The sequence below is a fragment of the Hemicordylus capensis genome, chromosome 3 (assembly GCF_027244095.1).
Source record: "Hemicordylus capensis ecotype Gifberg chromosome 3, rHemCap1.1.pri, whole genome shotgun sequence".
Taxonomy (NCBI): Eukaryota; Metazoa; Chordata; class Lepidosauria; order Squamata; family Cordylidae; genus Hemicordylus; species Hemicordylus capensis.
In genome coordinates, this window is record NC_069659.1 from 35,361,228 (window position 1) to 35,379,248 (window position 18,021).

Genomic DNA, 18,021 nt, shown 5'->3' on the forward strand with positions numbered 1-18,021 from the left:
ATGTATACACTGTTCACAAACTGCATATGCATTAAACATAATGTGTGAACAGGCAGATGTAAATGTGTGACTCCTTTACTTACCGTGGCAGGCTGATGGCTGTCAGTACTACAAATTCATGAGAAATCTATTTCCAAAACTGGGTAGTAGAAAACGGGGAGTATGTGTTCAAGGATAATGGTTCCTCTGTCTGCTGCACCTTCACTACAGTGGAGAGAAGAGTGCAGGAAGGACTCCAATTTGGATGTCTAATTATTCTGATGTTTCACTGGGCATTTGGGTAAATGAATACTTGGCAAACCACTTTACAGCTATATAAGAGGTGGATATTATTGGGGTAAGTATATTTTGTTCATTCCTGCTCTGCTGGATAGAGGAAACATTCTTAAGTGCATTCATTCCATGGGCCACTTTGTACCTCTTTAAATAGTCCTTCCTTCTCCACTATTTATGTTGCAAAGATTTCTCCACTTTTATGTTTGCCCCATTAGCTCAGCTGAGCTTGCCATCCACATTTAGCTCTTTGAATCTTTACTCACACATTTCAATCCCGCCCAGCCACCCACTACCACCCCTCCTGAGGCAAGCATATCATTTATGAGATACCTCCCTAGCAGCTGCTCTGTTTCTTTTTCTGCATTGGATGTACAAAAAGGCAAAGGGAATTAAGGCAAGCTCACAGCTTCTATTCCTGATTCTGCTACAATTCCTTAGGTCCAGTCCAGCCATACAATTCAACATCTAATTCAAATCTTGTAGTCTCATTAAGTTGATAGAACTTTTCACGTACTTTGCTGTATGACAGATCAGGTGATTTTAGATTTAATTGCTTGATTGGAAGTACATTTTGGGTTATGTGTATGGTCGTGCATCTGATGCCTGATCTGTATACACCTTCAGAGAAGGGCTGAATCAGGGGCATAGCTATAATTGAACAAGTGGGGTGGACAAATGGTCCTTGGCCCCTCAGCTGGGGGTGGAGGGCCACCAGCTGAGTGACCAGGTCTTGTGGTAGCATGAATTTTCCCCTTTGCTAAGCACTGTCCTCCCTGGTTTGCATTTGAATGGGAGCACTGTAAGATATTCCCCTTAGGTTCCAACTTCCAAGTTCTCTCCCTGGCATCTCCAAGATAAGGCTGAGAGAGATTCCTGCTTGCAACCTTGGAGAAGTTGCTGCAAGTCTGCGTAGTAGACAATATTCAGCTAGATGGACCAATGGCCTGACTCAATATATGGCAGCTTCCTATGTTCCCATGACAGCTCACTCTTCTCTCTTCAGTCTTGATATTGTATGAATATATGAGGAGATTGTAGTAGGTATATATGTTTAAAAACATTTCTGAACCAGGGGAATGCATGCATGCAAGTGTGTGTGTGTGTGTGTGTGTGTGTGTGTGTGTGTGTATGAAAGAGTCTGCATGTGTGGGGAGTGTGTAATGTTATTTGCACAGGGGTAAGAGAAAGGACATGCTGAGAATGTTTTGGTTTTCACCATGGTCTTACAGTTTTTCTGTATCAAAGGCATGGTGACAGCCTGGGGGGGCGGGGAAGAAGAAGGTGAGGGATCCATCTATGCTTCTTTCCCCAGGGCCCACTCTAACCTTTCTACACCTCTAGGCTGAAGAAATATGTTTTATAGCTGCTTACCTCATACACACAAAGAAATATTATGTAGATTTATCTAAAGGTTTATTATTATTATTATTATTTCTTGTTTACACAGTCAGACAGGTGTTATTGACTGGTTTGTTTTATCCAGACATCGAGTCCTTCCCAAGGACATCATCATCATCATCATCATCATCATCATCATTATTAGATTTCTATACCACCCTTCCAAATATGGCTCAGGGTGGTTTACACAGAGAAATAATACATAAATAAGATGTATCCCTGTCCCCAAAGGGCTCACAGTCTAAAAAGAAACATAAGATAGACACCAGCAACAGTCATTGGAGGTACTGTGCTGGGGGTGAATAGGGCCAGAGTTATTCAGCAACAACTCCATTTTCTCCTTCTCCTTTCCCTCCCTTTTCCTTTCTGATTCCGCCCCTACACTCTCTACAGAATACCCACTGGGATTCACAAATGACCAAACAACTAAATAAGAAAGATTACTGGGTATAAAACACCAGAATACCACAGCAAAGAAGTGCGCTAAGTTTAACCTTAAATAACTGCAGGCACTGATGCTGATGCAAAAAGAAAAGAAAAGAAAAGAAAAGAAAAGAAAAGAAAAGAAAAGAAAGAAAGAAAGAAAGAAAGAAAGAAAGAAAGAAAGAAAGAAAGAAAGAAAGAAAGAAAAGAGAACAGACAACAGATAAAGGCGGGGGGGGGGGAAGGAAAAATTAAAAACAGGGGGAAAGCTGAGTGATTGGAAATGTAATCAGTTTACTTCCAGAAAACCCTGAATCAACACTGCTGAAAATGTTGAGCCAATAAGACAAAGAATCTGAATCTAGTAGGTGGAGAGGTGAAATGGGTGACATGGATCTGATTCGCACCGAACCAGTGCACTCATTATGTGGCTGGAGGCAAGTCCCTATTTATTAACCTTCATCTATAAATTTGAATTAATGTTGGCCTACCCCACATATTTGTTGTAAGAATGAATGAGATAGAGTGTTTAATATGCTTTGCAAATTATAAGTGTTGTATAACTGATGATCACAATCAGTAAAGGCCTTGCAGAATCCCCATGGTGATGGTATAACAAGGGAGCCCTGCTGTGACACTTGTGCTGTCTCCAACACCCACTGGCAGCACACCCAGGAGGGAACCTCAATGCTAGAATACTTTCAGATGTATCTATAAAAAGCTTCGGCTGAAAACAATCGAGGTTCCCAGTAATACGAATTATAGAAAAATGTTCTTTTACATGTACCATGTAAAAGTAGCTTTTCCAGCACTTGGCTTTAACAGCAAATTTTTATGAGAACATCTGAAAACACCCAACTCATTAGTGACTGCGGAGCAATCTGGGATGGGAAGATGGCACATGGCATGAACACGTCACTTTGAAAGGCTCAGAATGGTAAATGCAATCTCCATTGTATTTATTTGAAACATTAGGTAGATATCTGTACAATGTATTGTTCTTTGTTAGAAGATATAAAACTTGCTTTGCCATTTTCTCCTTTCCCCTGTCTGGCCCTCTCTTTTTTGTTTTTTGACAGGAACTGATGAGGATCGAAGAGGGCAAAGTTGGAAATTATGGCCACATTACGGGAAACCAGAGGTGAAGGACCCAGAGGCTGACAAACCTGTATGTGTGAATGCATGACACCCCAGTCCTATCAGAAGAGCGATCCGAGGATTCCCTTGCCAAACTCCAATTCAAAACCTCAAGTACTAGTGAATTTCACTGCTTGTACCCAAGGTTTCCAGCTGTCTGCTGTATGTCTGAATGTACAGGAACTGCAAGCTGCCCTGGATGAAAGCAGAGTAGAGGGGAGAAGCTCCTCCCTCTCTCCATCTGTGATTGGCTGCTGGGGCTGTCCTTCATGCCAGAAGGAAGCCCGCACAGCCAATTACCCCATTTCTCTGCAGTCTCCCTGACTGCAGTTTGGCTCCTGTCCATTTTGTCTGAACAAGGATAGGGAAGTGCATGCACAGGGCGGAGGGTAATGGAACCGTGGGTCCATTGGACCCTCAATTCCGCCCTTTGTGTTAACGAGGTCTATAAGTCTAAGGGCACTTTGAAACTACATTTGCACTGCAGTAGCCACTGAAAAATGGGATCTTAAGGGCACTGTCCCATATTTTTATTGAAGATGTTTCTATACTGCTTTTCAGGCAAATTTCCCAAAGCAGTTTACATAAAAATAGGGAAACTTTGAGAAATAATTTAAATGTTTCAGTAAAACAGCAAATAGGCATCAGAAATTAAAGCATTTTTAAAGAATTAAAAGCCATATACAAACATACAATTAATTTTTTTTAGAATTAAAAGCCATATGAAATCACCAGTCAAAGCTAGATCTATTCTAAACAGAATAAAAAGGGCTTTACATGGTGCCAAAAGGATAACCAAATTAGCATCAGATGAGCCACCATGGAAAAGACAGGGCACCATGACAGAAAAGGATAGGTGAGCTATCCTGGGTCACCACCTGACTTACCTTGTATGGTGGAGAAACCCCCAGAAGTGCCTCTGATTAGGTTTTTCATACTCAGGCAGGCCTGTGTGGGCAACCTGACTCCTGAAGTCTCCTGGTCCCAAGGTGTTTGCTTATTTATTAAAATCACTTCAAAACATATTCAAACACAATAAACAGATAAAAACTACAAATAAACAAGTTATAACCACATCCGTTAATTTCTCCGGCATGCTCAAAAGCGCAATACCCTGAGAATGGCTTCATGCAAATGACTTTCCACGTGGAAGGCATCCGTGCGATTTCAATTTTTTAATGACTGCCACACTTCAGTTGTGTCACCTGAAACATATCTATAATAAGCATTCCACATGTGATGTGGATCCTTTGTTGTAATAAGTTAACAGAAAAACAAATAAAATCCATTTGGACGTGTTGCATCACTGAAAATGCCAGTGGCATACCAGGAGTTTTAAGTACAGTTTGCATACAGTCAGTTATTTTCCCTTTGCTGCGTGGAGAATGGATTTATGCATTTTACCAGACCTCAGCTTAGGATAACTTTTGGGTCTTATTCTGTAAGTTGGAGTTTGACACCCTTCACACACTGAAGAAACGACTGCAGTATGTTAAAGCTTGCCAAGTCTACTGTTTCTCCCGGGGGGAATCTGGCCTTTTGGCTCTCTCTTCTGGGAAATCTATCCATTCTGCAGTTTTTCACCAGCACTAGTTTTAAAGCAGAAAAATGAGAGAACAATTTGTCTCTATAAATAATGTATCTGGTGTTGAAATGCATTACTGTAATCTTTTCTTCCCTTGTGTGTTCTGAAAACATAAATGATCCAAAAACACATTATCTAAATTTTCTCACAGGACTTAATTCTTCTCGCCAAATATTTTCTTTCAATTTCTGTTTTCTGTATCAGGATTTACATCCCTCCACCCCGCCAAACTCCTCATTCAGGTTTCAGGTTTTCTATAGAGACCTTTTGGGAGTAATTGTTCATTTGATTTGACCAAATATTATGCCCTCTGGCTTAAGAATGGTGGAGTGATCTAATCAAAGTTAAGCACTTAAGAGCCAATGGACAACCAGACTAAGTTATTCACAGGGATATGCAGAAAACCAGAAAACCCAGTTAGGTTTGAGTCGAACCAGACTAGAACTGAACTAGGTGTGGTCCAGTTTTGTGCACACCTGGACCGGGTCCGGTTCGGCTCAAATTCGAGCCTAGTTTGGCTGGGTTTGAGGATGTACTGGTGAATGAGAATCAGGTAAGGATTCCTCTTTACCAGTACAGGGGAAGTGGGGACCAGGGGGGCTAAAGAAAGAGTTGGGGTGGGAGGGAAGTAAAAATTTACCTTCAATTTGCCACTGCCAATGGCAGCCGCTGCCGCTGCTGCAGTCTTGGGAGTGGTCAGGGGTGGTTGAGGGTTGTGGCAAAGAGTCCCCACCACCCACCCCAGAGTATGCAGGTCTGGATTGAGCCCAGTTCAGGCCTGTTTCAGGCCTTTACATGTGCTAGGAGGGGGGAAAATGCCTCTGCACATGCATGGTGGTCTTAAAAAAAATTTTTTTTGCCGCTTTGCAGGTGCAGTGGCTTGAACTGGGCCTGCCCACTGCAGAAGGTGGGGGGTCCCTGCCACCCCCCCGACCACCACTGTCACAGCCATGACGAGGGAAATTGAAGGTAAATTTTTTACTTCCCTCCCAACCCAGCTCTTTTTCTTTATGTCCCCTGGTCCTCTCCTTTACTGGTAAAGGGGAATCCTTACCAGGTCCAGTTTGGCTTGACCTGAACCCTCTTGAGCCAAATAGCGTGAAGTCGAACTGGCTTGATGCTGAGCCGGCTCACACACCCCTAGTTATTTGTGAATAATGAATAACTCAGTCTGGTCCCACAGAAATTAATGGAGTTTGTTAATCCCAAAGAAATTAATGGGGTTTGTTAGTCATCACTACTCTGTTGTTGATTTCAGTGGTACTTAGTCATGACTACCTAGTCTGAGTGCTGCCCAAGGAAAAGTAAGCACATTCTTATCCCTTTTGAACCCCCAAATGGGACTTTGCTTAATTTTGACCCATATTTCAGCCCTAATTTTTTGCCAACATAATTTGTACAGTGGCTTACATTCTGTGCAGTGCCCTGCTAATCCAAGTTTGGGGTGCATGTGCTGGTTCCATGCTACTTCAAAACCCATCCACACTGCTAGCAAGACTGGAGAGCCTCCATGGCTACTAAAAATTGTGTCCTTGTTGTAGGGATGCTTCTCCCATTGGGAATTATTTTTTAAATAGCACCTAAACATTTCCTTTTCACAATACCTTTTGTGTTCCCCTTATTTTATCAGTGAAATTATTTATTTGATTTTATGCTGCTATTCTTACCAAAGTTTTACATTTAATATTTTTGGCTTTGTTAATTTGTAGTTTTATTGTATTTGCATGCTTTTTTAAAAAAAAAGCCAACTGTCTGTTTACAAGGAAAATTGGGTAGAAGTAAGGATAAAACCTTACCTGGACCTGGTAAGGATAAAACCAAGGGGGTGAAAAAATGCAACCCCCCCCCCAAAAGTAGCAAAAAACCACAAAAATAATTAAAGCTGTTTACTGTACCATGATCCCATGTGGTCAGGAATGCCCCCCACAATCTACAAAATCCCCCCCTCAAATTGCAAAAAAATCACAGAAAAAAAGAGCCACACGATGGCTCCTCCTGATTCCTCCAGACAAAATGGCAGCTGGAAGTGACTTCTGTGGTGACTTCCTGCCCTCTAGGAAACATGGATACATGGGTTTTAACCCATTTGTATCTGTGGATAATGAAACCGAATATCGATTAGACACCCGCAATTACATGAAACCACAGATAAAGAATCCATGAGTAATCTTTTGTTTCTGGAGTCCCTGGTGGCGCAGTGGTAAAACTGCCGCCCTGTAACCAGAAGGTTACAAGTTCGACCCTGACCAGGGGCTCAAGGTTGACTCAGCCTTCCATCCTTCCGAGGTCGGTAAAATGAGTACCCAGAATGTTGGGGGCAATATGCTAAATCATTGTCAACCTCTTAGAGAGCTCCGGCTATAGAGCGGTATATAAATGTAAGTGCTATTGCTATTGCTATTGCTATTGCTAATGAGGCTTGCCTGTATGTCATTCTAGCTTTATTCCAAATGTTAGCAGAGGGGCCCATCAGTCTCCAAACCGTGACTGCCATTCAGATGTTCTAGTGTAATGAGAGGAGCAGACTAATAGCACTTCCAGACTAACTGCACCAGTGTACCAGGGAAGGGGTGATTTTTAACTCCCTCCTCTTTCCCAGAAGCCCTCTGTGTCATCCAAAAATATGTTCCTGTGGGCTGTGCACTATAGGACATATTTATTGACTTCAAAGCCCATCTCTTTCGAAACCCTGATGATTCTGGTAATAGTACACAGAACAACAAACAATTTAATATCAGGCACATGCTCCAACATATCTCTTTTTTGTTTACTCGTGACTTGCTATTCAACTGGTCAGGAGCATTTACTCTAAACTTCCTTTCTCCTGGTTGCAGTTGCAGGCTGTAACACTCTGAAGAATCACAGTGGTCATTTAATTTCTACTGTTAGCAAGATCACCAACAACACAGGTGCTATATCTGTTGCAAAGGTAAAGGACAAGCCTGGCGATGTAAAGGCAGACATTCTCCCGTTACTGTTCCTTGTAGTGGCAGCCTCCAAAACACTATTAAATCATAGTAACAGCATTACTAATTCGATTTCCTGTACATAAACAATCTTCTTTAGGCTTTGAAGAGTTCAGCTGAAGGTACAAATAGGTTCAAATTGCAATAATTCAGCTGAAAGCATAAGACTAATCCATCTTCCTCATAAATCAGTGACACAGAAGTTAATTAAAATGTAAACAATGGGCTGCATTGTTGCTGAAAGCTCTAGAGAAGGAACCTTTGAAATGATTTCTGTAATGGCTTTTACCTGACTGTTCTCACCATTGGGCGAGGTTTAGTACAAGATCACATTACCAAACTAGTCCTTTTTTCCCCTTTAAATGAAATACAATTTTTTTTGTTCACCTGACAGCAACATTGTAAACCTTATCCTAAGAGCTGGAACCTCCTTGGGGGAAAATCTCAAGCAGATTCTCTTATTATATTGAATGTTTTAAAAATGTTATTTATTTTGGCCTACGTTGGATTATTTTGATATTGCTGATTATGGATAACATCTGAAGTGGTACAGGCCAGGAAAAGCCATATAGACTGATTCTGCTGAATGTATAAACTGGCCCTTAAAAGTCTTAGCCCAAGAGCCAGGCTCACAAATTTTGGCCATCAGTGCCATCTCATCTCATAGTGATTTCTGGTAACGTCTACTAGGGGTGTGCACAAAATCACCTGGCCCAGTTCAGTTCAACCGAACTCGAACCGCACTGGGCCAATTTGGTTTTGGCCCCCTTCGAAACCGCCCCCCCCCATGTTTGGTTCGGTTCGGGTGGGAGGGTTTGTCAAACATTTTTTGGGAAAAAATTCTCTAGGGGGTTTCTCTAAGGTAAAATCCCTCTAGGGGGTTTCTCTAAGGTGGCGAGGAGATCTGTGGAGGTTCTACCTTCCCCCGCCGGCCTTCCTTTTTGTAAGAATTGCCCGGTTTGGGCCTATTCCTCCGTGGGGCAGCCATTTTGGAGGCTGCCACACCTGCACAGTGGGACCCTGAATGGCCTGGGTCATGACCCAGTTATAAGTTATAAAAGAAAAAATACCCACAAAAATGTTTGACGAACCCCCTAACGGATGTGTGTGTGTTCCGTCTGCGGTTGAGCCCAACCGGGAGTGGTTCAGCTCAACCCTGAACCTTCGAACTGAACCAGTTTGGTATTGAACCAGTTTGGATTCGACTGTGTTTGCACACTCCTCATGTCTACCCCTCTAGAGATGGGAAATAGGTGATAGCATTGTTGTACTTACAACTTGGTGTTATCATACATTCTTTATTCTTACCCCCAAACTATTAGGGTAAAATTGCAGTAATAATGAACAAATTGTTATATGCTCTCTTGTTATATGTTATATAAGAAAACCAGAATTAAACATGCCAAAGGTGGAGCAGAAATCCTCGCATTTATAAGCCTGGGCCAAAGGGGACCTGTCAACCTATGTTTTTAATTCTATTTTGGCCTCAAATTCCATAAATAGCACGCCTTGTTATGCCCCCCACCTCAAGATTCAAGAGAGTTGCATGAGTTTGAAGAGAAAACAAAAAACCACAGCAATAGGAACAATGCTCTGCCAAACGTCAGGGCACACACAAGAGTTTATCTGTGGCTTGTCTCCTTTGTGGCATGCAGCTTGCTGAATTATGTGTGTATCACCTCATGTAACCCGCTGTACTGCATCACGAAGCCATTAGAGCAAAAATTGTGTATGACCACAGTTGCTATGCATCACACGGAACAAGGAAAGTTTTGAGAAACAAAAGATTTCATTCAAGACAGAGTTTTATTCCTTGGACTTCTATTGCTGCTTTGGTAGTTGCACTTATCCCCCAGTTTTGCAGTTATAGGTGAAAAGCCAGACTTGTGGTTTCCCCTAACCCCCCAGCAACAAAACATATCATTATATCCAGGAAAAGGTACGTTTTCACAGATGAGCTTTCTCTTTCACAAACTGTCTGACCTCACTGTTTATTTACTGTGGCTTGAGCTCACAGTTACCTTGTGGTAGAGCCTGTGTAAAATGACCGTGCTGCATGAAAAACACAAAATTACTACTAATAAAGCATTGTTGTTGCTCTCAAATCCTGTATTAATATTAGGCTGTTAAAAAAAAAGGTTGGTGGATCATGGACAAAATACTATCTTCTCTCTGAGACTGGGTTCAATGAGGTCATTCACACGACTGGGCAGACAGGGCAGGGTGGTGAGAGGCCAGTGGGGAAGGCTGGCTGTACACACCTTCGCCCCAGATGAGCAGAGTTGCACCTAGGTAATTTTGGAGCCTTTGGAGGCCCCCCTCCCCTGCAAATTAAGCATCATCATGCTCTGCTGGGCAACCATACCACCTGGGACAGACTAAAGAGGATTTGTGGGGCCCCAGGGGCTGTGGAGACCCTGGACTTTGGCCCCAAAGTCCAGGGGTAAGAGTGCCCCTGTCTGGGAGTGTGGAGTGCACTCCCAGATGCTGCATGCAGCATGGAGCTCTGGAGGTCAAGACAGCGAGTCTCAACCTCCAGGTATCCCACAATGCACTGTGTACTGACATCTTGGCTTCAATATAACCTCTTTTGATCATCACCTAATATACTGCTTCCTAATATACTGCTTGCTCATTGAAAGCAAATGAGCATACAGTCTCAACCCAACAATGTTTACAGAGGTGATTAATGTTTCTACTAGTGTTGCTGCATGAAGAAAAGCAACAAGAGCTAATTAAAAAAGACACTTCCAGATAGAGAGCAGGTTCATGTAGGCGCTTCCATAGGCATATTAGCTTTGCCTGTATTTTCTCCTACCACAGCAACTTCTACTTTACTAGTGGATATCTACTGATTTATTTATTTATTTATTTATTTTTGCATTTTTATACCGCCTTTCGTTAAAATATAGCCCCAAGGCGGTTTACAAAAGTTAAAAATATACAATAAAAACACAATAAAAACAACATACTAAGAGTATAAAAACATATAAAAACAGGCATAAAACAATATAACAAATAAAAACTCCCAGAAGCAGCAGTAAAAACAATTATGTAAAAGCCTGGGTAAAAAGCCAAGTCTTTACAAGCTTTCTAAAAGCCATGATGGAGTCCGAGGAACGAATGGCCACCGGGAGAGCATTCCAGAGTCTGGGGGCAGCAACAGAGAAGGCCCTGTCCCAAGTGCACGACAGCCGGGCCTCTCTCATTGTCGGCACCCAGAGCAGGGCCCCCTCAGATGTCCTCGTCAAGCGGGCAGCAACCCTTGGGATTTCTCAAAGTGATACTGGTTTGGGGTGTGCACCACACAATACTCACCAAAGATGTACACCCCATCCTATCCTAGACCAAACTGGGGTCTTCGCTGAGGCAGGGATCTGGGAGGGACACAGACCTGGCAAGGTGAAAGGGGTCAGGACCTCAGCTAGCTGCAAGCAGGAATCCACAAGAGTTGGGTCTAACAACACAGGAGAGACGTTGCTCCAGCAACTGCTTGGAGCAGACTGCTGGTTTTTATGGCTGTTGCCAAGGCAGAGTGAATTGGCACTGACCCTTTCTTAGGGAAGGATTTTTTTAAAAAAATTTAGTTATTGATTGTTACACACACACACACACACCACCTTTCATAAAATTATCCCAAAGTGGTTTACAAAAGTTTATACAATAAAATTCCATAAAATCACATTAAAATATTTAAACTAATTAAAACTATAAAACCACCAAAAGCAACAGCCATAAAAACAAAACAGAGCAGCCGGAAAGAACAGACTGGCAAGCCCTAAGGGATAAAAGCCTGAACAAATAAAAGCTTTGTTTCTTAAAGGGGCCTTGCCCAATTTTCTAAGCTTTGGCTCTTGCAAGCCTGGGGAGCCTCTATTAGGGCTGACAGGTCCTCAAAAGATTCCTCCAAGTCAAAGGATGAAGGCAGGCTGTGTCCTCAATTTGTGGTGGGGGTGCTGGCTCAGGTTCTCCTGGCTCTTCTGGTGTAAGGAGTCCCAGTGGCACAGGCTCACGTGAAGAGGTCATTCATACAACCAAAAACTGTGTCCTACTCAGGTTTGGGAGGGGTGTGGGCTTCCAATTTTCTGTTGGGCGGGTGCAAACAACAAGGTAGGAAGAGGGAGAAAAGACTGTGTGAAATCAAGGTAGGAGGAAAAACTACCCAGTTTTTTCTCCTACCTTGATTCCACACAATCACTTCTCCCTCCTTCTACCTAGTTGTTTGCAACCTCAGAACCAAAATTTGGAAGCACACATAGCTCCCAAACCTGGGTAAGACAGTTTTTGGTTGTGTGAATGACAAGGTCTGGCTGTAGGGCTGTCTCACCCTGTTTCATCTCCTAAATTGTCTGACTCATCCTCCAGTTGCGGGGGGTGGGTGGGGATTCAAGATCATGACACAGACAACACTTTGGATGGGTTCCTGGCCATGACTTTTGTTGTAATAGAACTACTCCCTTATGGAATGTTATACTGGGAAACTCAGAAATGCAAAAGAACAACTCATGGAAAACGAATAGCCAGCAGAAATTCAGAGCAGATGAATATAACAATCGCCTTGCTTGACTGGATAAAGGTCCATCTAGTCTAGCAATCTCAAGGGGCCATTACTCATAGAGCATATGCTTTGCATTCAGAAAGCTCCAGGTTCAATCCTTGATTTCTCCAGGTAGGACTGGAAAGGACTTCTTAAACTCTGTAGCTACCAGTCAAAGTCAATGGAAATGGCCTTCCAGTATAAGGTAGCTTTATATATTCTAGTGCTAATGATGGCCAATTACATGCCTGTAGAAGTTCACGAGCAGAGTGTGTTGGCCACCCATGAACTCAGAGGTAGTCTCTGTTCCCACTGTAATGATGGAACATATTATTTTCCTGTAATAAAGTTATTCATTTCATTCATGTCTCATTTTTGCTTCTTTGTATGGACCCAACAATCACAATAGTTTTACATAAACCCATGGAGGTTAAGGAGTTGTTGCCAGCTGAATGTGAATATTCTGAATCACTTTCATTATAGAAAAAAGACTTGCATTTGTGTATTTAGCCTCATAGCAGACCTCAGCAAGCTTCATTTCACTGCATTCCTCCAATGAGTTCTTTTTTTGCTCCTCATCCATCAGAGCACTAAATAACTCTGATAGAAGAGATCAATTTGATTCTGAGGCTCTTGCAGCAATGCTGAAGGGTGGGCCAGGTGTTCTTTCATCATACAAACTGAAGTTATGGGACTGAGTGAAGACAGACTGATCCTTCAGATGAGTTGGTGCTTTGCAAGAGTGGTGTTGACAAGAAAGCTTCAGGTTTCTTTCAGTCATAGAGTGAATCTTCAACAGACCTGGCTCCTCTCCCCATCACAGAACAACACTCCAACAACTCAGATGACTGGGGGAGGAACAGAATACACTTTACAAATCCATCAGCCAACAGTATACAGGGAAAATGGAGGAAACAGCAAATTCATGTAATTCCCGCATGTACTAGTTTTGGAGTTTGACACTTTTTGGCCAACAGTGGATATTTGTCTGCAATGGATAATGGTCCTGGATGATAGCTTTGTTAAGCAAGGGTGGCCAGCCTGAGGCTTTCCAGATGCTGCTGGACGAAAATATTATTAACTATTAGCCATTGTAGTTGGGGATAGTGGAAACTATAGCCCAACAAGATCTGAAGAGCTTCAGGGTGGTCACTCCTGACTTAGTGCTTTGGTATTCTTGGTAGATTCATATGCCCAAGCTTCCCAAGTGCAGAGTAATTTCCCCCCAGTAGCAATAGCAATAGCAATAGCAATAGCACTTACATTTATATACTGCTCTATAGCCGGAGCTCTCTAAGCGGTTGACAATGATTTAGCATATTGCCCCCAACATTCTGGGTACTCATTTTACCAACCTCAGAAGGATGGAAGGCTGAGTCAACCTTGAGCCCCTGGTCAGGATCGAACTTGTAACCTTCTGGTTACAGGGCAGCAGTTTTACCACTGCGCCACCAGGGGCACCTGGTTGTCTACATCATCAAATATACACTGGTCTCAAAAGTCAGCAGCTGTTCCAAAAGCCTAATTTTAAAAACAAACACACGCTTCTGGACTCATCTTGGCTGAAAAAGCTAACATGTCTTGGACCCTTCCAAGAAGTGTGTTCCACATGGATTTCCACCATGAAGTGACTGCCACGGGAAGTGGGGGGACTTTGTGTGAACCCACTCTTCAAAGTAAAGCTATTTTAAAATGGAATATATTTTATGTTTTTAAAATTGGTATATTCCCCAGATATTTATATCTTCCTTAATGAGGCCCTCAAAAAGGCTAACAACCATTACAAAGATTATATAACCCATCCATAAAAATAAACCATCCTTATCTATAAAATGCTTGGTGTCCGTCCGTGGACGGACACCAAGCGTGTGTCCGTGCCTCCCTGGCCTCTTCTGGGCATGCGCGAAGCACATGGCCAGAACAGAGCCAGGGAGCCAGGACCGCCAGCACCCGGCGGCCATCTTGGGCGGCCAGAAGCGGCCGCCCCGAAGAAGCCGGGTAAGCGGCGGCGGGGGACACTGGCCGAAGCGGCGGCAAAGCCGCCGCCTCGGCCAGAGGAGACGGTGCGGCCAAGGAGGCGGCAGAGCCATGGCCGAGGCCTGGCTGTGCTGCCGCTTACCCGGCTTCTTTGGGGCGGCCGCTTCTGGCCACCCAGGATGGCCGCCGGACGAGGCGGCAGAGAAGACAATGCGGCGGTGGGCCCGGGCAGCGGTGGACCAGGCCGGAGCCGCGGGCGGTGGTGGGTGGCGGGCCCGGCCGGAGCCGCGGGCGGCGGTGAGTGGCGGGCCCGGCCAGAACCGCGGGCGGGAGGGGTAATGGCGGCGGTGGTCTGGAGCGCAGAGCCCCCCTAGCGCCCGTTATCCAACAGGCTACAAAACCACTAGTAGATCAAATAAACAGCAGCCATAATAATAAATCAGTGAATTTGCCAAATTATCAGGGTAATTAACTATGGATGGTCTCCCAAGACAAAGAGTTATATAGCCTGAGGACCACCACAGAAAAGGCCCTGTCTCAGCATAAGAACATAGGAAACTTCCTACTATCAAGTCAGGCTATTGGTCCATCTAGCTCAATATTGTCTACACAGACTGGCAGCAGCTTCTCTAGGGTTATAGGCAGGAGTCTCGCTCAGCCCTATCTTGGGATGCCTGGGAAGGAACTTGGAACCTTCTGCATGCAAGCATGCAGACATTCTTCACAGAGTGGCCCCATCCCCTAAGGAGAAAATCTTACAGTACTCACATGTAAAGGTTGTACACATGACCGTTCCGGGGGCAGGGAGGATGGGTGGGGCGGGGGAGGAAGGGATGAACCTACCTTCCCCCAGATGATCGTCCATGGCCTCTTTGGTGAGCCACCACACACCCATACAATCTGCGCTGCTCCATGCAGCACAGATCACTAGAGGTCAGGACTAGTTAAGGGCTCAATTGCACCCTTAACCCTGGCTAAAGGCTGGGATTGAAAGTTGAGTTAGGCAGGGAGTGAGCACGTGAGCTTGGCTGCTCGTAAGAATTGACTCCCATTCTAATGCAAACCAGGCTGGACCCTGCTTAGCAAAGGGGACAATTCAGGCTTGCTACCACAAGACTAGTTCTCCTCCCTAAGCTGCTCAGATGCTGATGGAATGTGAGGCAAGGCTTGCTCTGAAGACTGAAGTGTGCAGGCACATTATATTGGTTATTTCTGCCATATCTGCCAAATACTGCAGTGCAGACATATACTGCAACCACAGGGCCTTCTCAGTCATTGTCCCAGGCTTTGGAATGCTCTCCCAGCTGGCATCCACTCCTCAGTCTCCATCACGTTTTTTGGAAAAGAAGTTAAAAATGTGGCTTTTCACCCAGGCTTTTATATGAGAGAGCTGTTTGGGTTTTTTTGCTGCTGCTGCTGCTCTGTGTTTTACTCTTTTATTTTATATATGTTTTTAGCGGCATATAAATATTTGTGGTAGTCATAGTAGATGTATTAGTTTTATATTTAAATTTAATATTTGTACTTGTAATTGTGCATTGTTTTAATTATTTATTTAATTAAGTGATGAAATTAATTAATTAATTAATTAATTAATTCTTTATTTAATCAGAGCCAGCCTAGTGTAGCGGTTAGAGTGTTGGACTAGGACCGGGAAGACCCGAGTTCGAATCCCCATTCAACCATGAAACTCACTGGGTGACTCTGGGCCAATCATGTATCTCTCAGCCTAACCTACCTCACAGGGTTGTTGTGAGGATAAAAATAACCATGTATACCACTCTGAGCTCCTTGGAGGAAGAGCGGGATATAAATGTAACAAACAAACAAACCACTTTGGGGATATTTTAATGAAAGGTGGTATATAAATTTCAATAATAAATAAAAATAATATAAAATAAGCAACAATATAGTGGCTGATATGATACGCAGAGTTACAGAGCCATAATGCTGTGTCCTGGGGCTGCTGCAGACTCCTAAGACAGTCCCAACACTGCTAAGAATGGGAGGCTGGCAGAGTCTCCTACCAACCTGGCTGCACTGGCCTCTGTTGTTTGTTCTGGGGTAGAGGAGTGGGTGACTGAGGCTTCTTTAAACTACAAAGATCTTTTAAAAGAATTAATTCAAGTTATAGGACCAAGGCCATACAATAATATATGACTGTATTGTCTAACACTTTTTGCTGTAAAGTTCCAGTCTGGTAACTAGGGGAGTGAAAGAGGGAGCAGGAAATATTTTTTTGGGATCACTTACTACCCCTTGCTACCCACGTACATATATTTATTTAAGTGGAGATTTTCAGCTTTCGAAAAGGAAAAAAAATGGGAGGGGAAAGAAAGATGCTGTGCTATTCCATTTGTATCTGCAGGCCTTATGGCATTTTTCAGTAGTGTAGAAAGTAAAAAATCAGATGCCAGTCAGAATGTGAGAGTTCTGCCAGTTTCCATAATAAATTACTTGATCTTTTCAACTGAAGAAAAAAAAAGAAGAGTTAAAATTTCAACATGTTTTAAATTCTCTATAGGAATAAACTGGCAAGGAATGACAAATAATATATTAAAAGAATTGTTTTCGCCTTTCGTCTAGACAAGAGAAGGTGTGATGACCTTTGCGTCTGCTGCCAATACCAACAGAATGGCAGGCTTCTTACTTCACAGTTGGAATGGAAGGACAGTCATAGCTAATGGGTAGCCCAATGGCCAATCCTTCCAAGGATTTGTTTGGGCCACTATTTCATGCTGTATTTAGCATTCATAGACAAGAAGGTCTTCTGTTCTGGCCTTTGAGGTTCACCTGTTGTGTTCAACTGAGAAAGGCTGACAGATTTTGAAAATTTATATAAATGAGGGCATTGTATGTTCAAAAGAAGAGAGGTACGTTTGATCTTAGCTGTTACTGATTTACCTTTTCCTCATGATAACATTCATCAGGCAGGATAAGGTAATGCTGCTAGGTTCCCTTTATATTGTCAACAGTTAAAATATACATAATATAGGGTGTAACTGCAGTCATGTTTCAAGAGAACATTTTTCTACCTTGACCATGAATTGCTCTGAATTACCAACTTGTTCTACATTGGCCCGCTTTCCCTTTTTGTTGCTAAATATTTCTGTCTCAGGTCAAAAGTACAGCAACCAATTTTTATTGCTTGTCTGGGATTCTGGAGCTTGAACTAGTAACCTTATAGTAGGAGGCTAGGAGTTAGTTTTGACAACTACCTGGAACCACAGGTGTATAAGATTCAGGGCCCTTTTCCGGCATAAAAGAGAAGAGGGGGTGGTGGTGCAATATCTGCCCCTGCAATTGGCAGGCAGTATGAAGCCTCTGGATTGGTCAGGCTGCATGGGTAAGGCCCGACAGCAACACTTGGAACTTGGCCTTTTGCCCTGGTCAGTTTAACAAAGCAATATATCTACTGCACGTCAGGCCCCCACTTCTTCCGGCTTCTCCACATCCAAGGCTGGTGCCACAGAGGTTGGCATCCTAGAGCAGCTCAGGAGGCCCCACTGCTGATCCCTGAACTCCTAGGCCCTAATTGCCATGGTGATGGAAGAACTCTCTTGTTATTGCAAGGGCTTCTGGGGCAGAGCTCCAGTATGTTGTGGAGGGTTCCTAAAGGAGGCAGTGGCAAAGTTTCATCATTGTCTCCTCAAAGTACACCAGTTCCATGACAACACCAAGGTCGCTCATGGGAGGCACCCAAGCAGGCGGGAGCTCACAGA

At 43.4% G+C, this 18,021-nt stretch overlaps 1 long non-coding RNA gene across 1 annotated transcript; it reads right to left on the bottom strand.

Annotated features, from left to right (window-relative positions):
- Nucleotides 1–16,130: 16,130 nt before the first annotated feature.
- Nucleotides 16,131–17,814, bottom strand: LOC128351488 (uncharacterized). Its single transcript, XR_008319797.1, has 2 exons — nt 17,518–17,814; nt 16,131–16,769 (listed from the first exon to the last, which is right to left on the bottom strand). It is a non-coding gene; the product is annotated as an uncharacterized LOC128351488 (long non-coding RNA).
- Nucleotides 17,815–18,021: the final 207 nt, after the last annotated feature.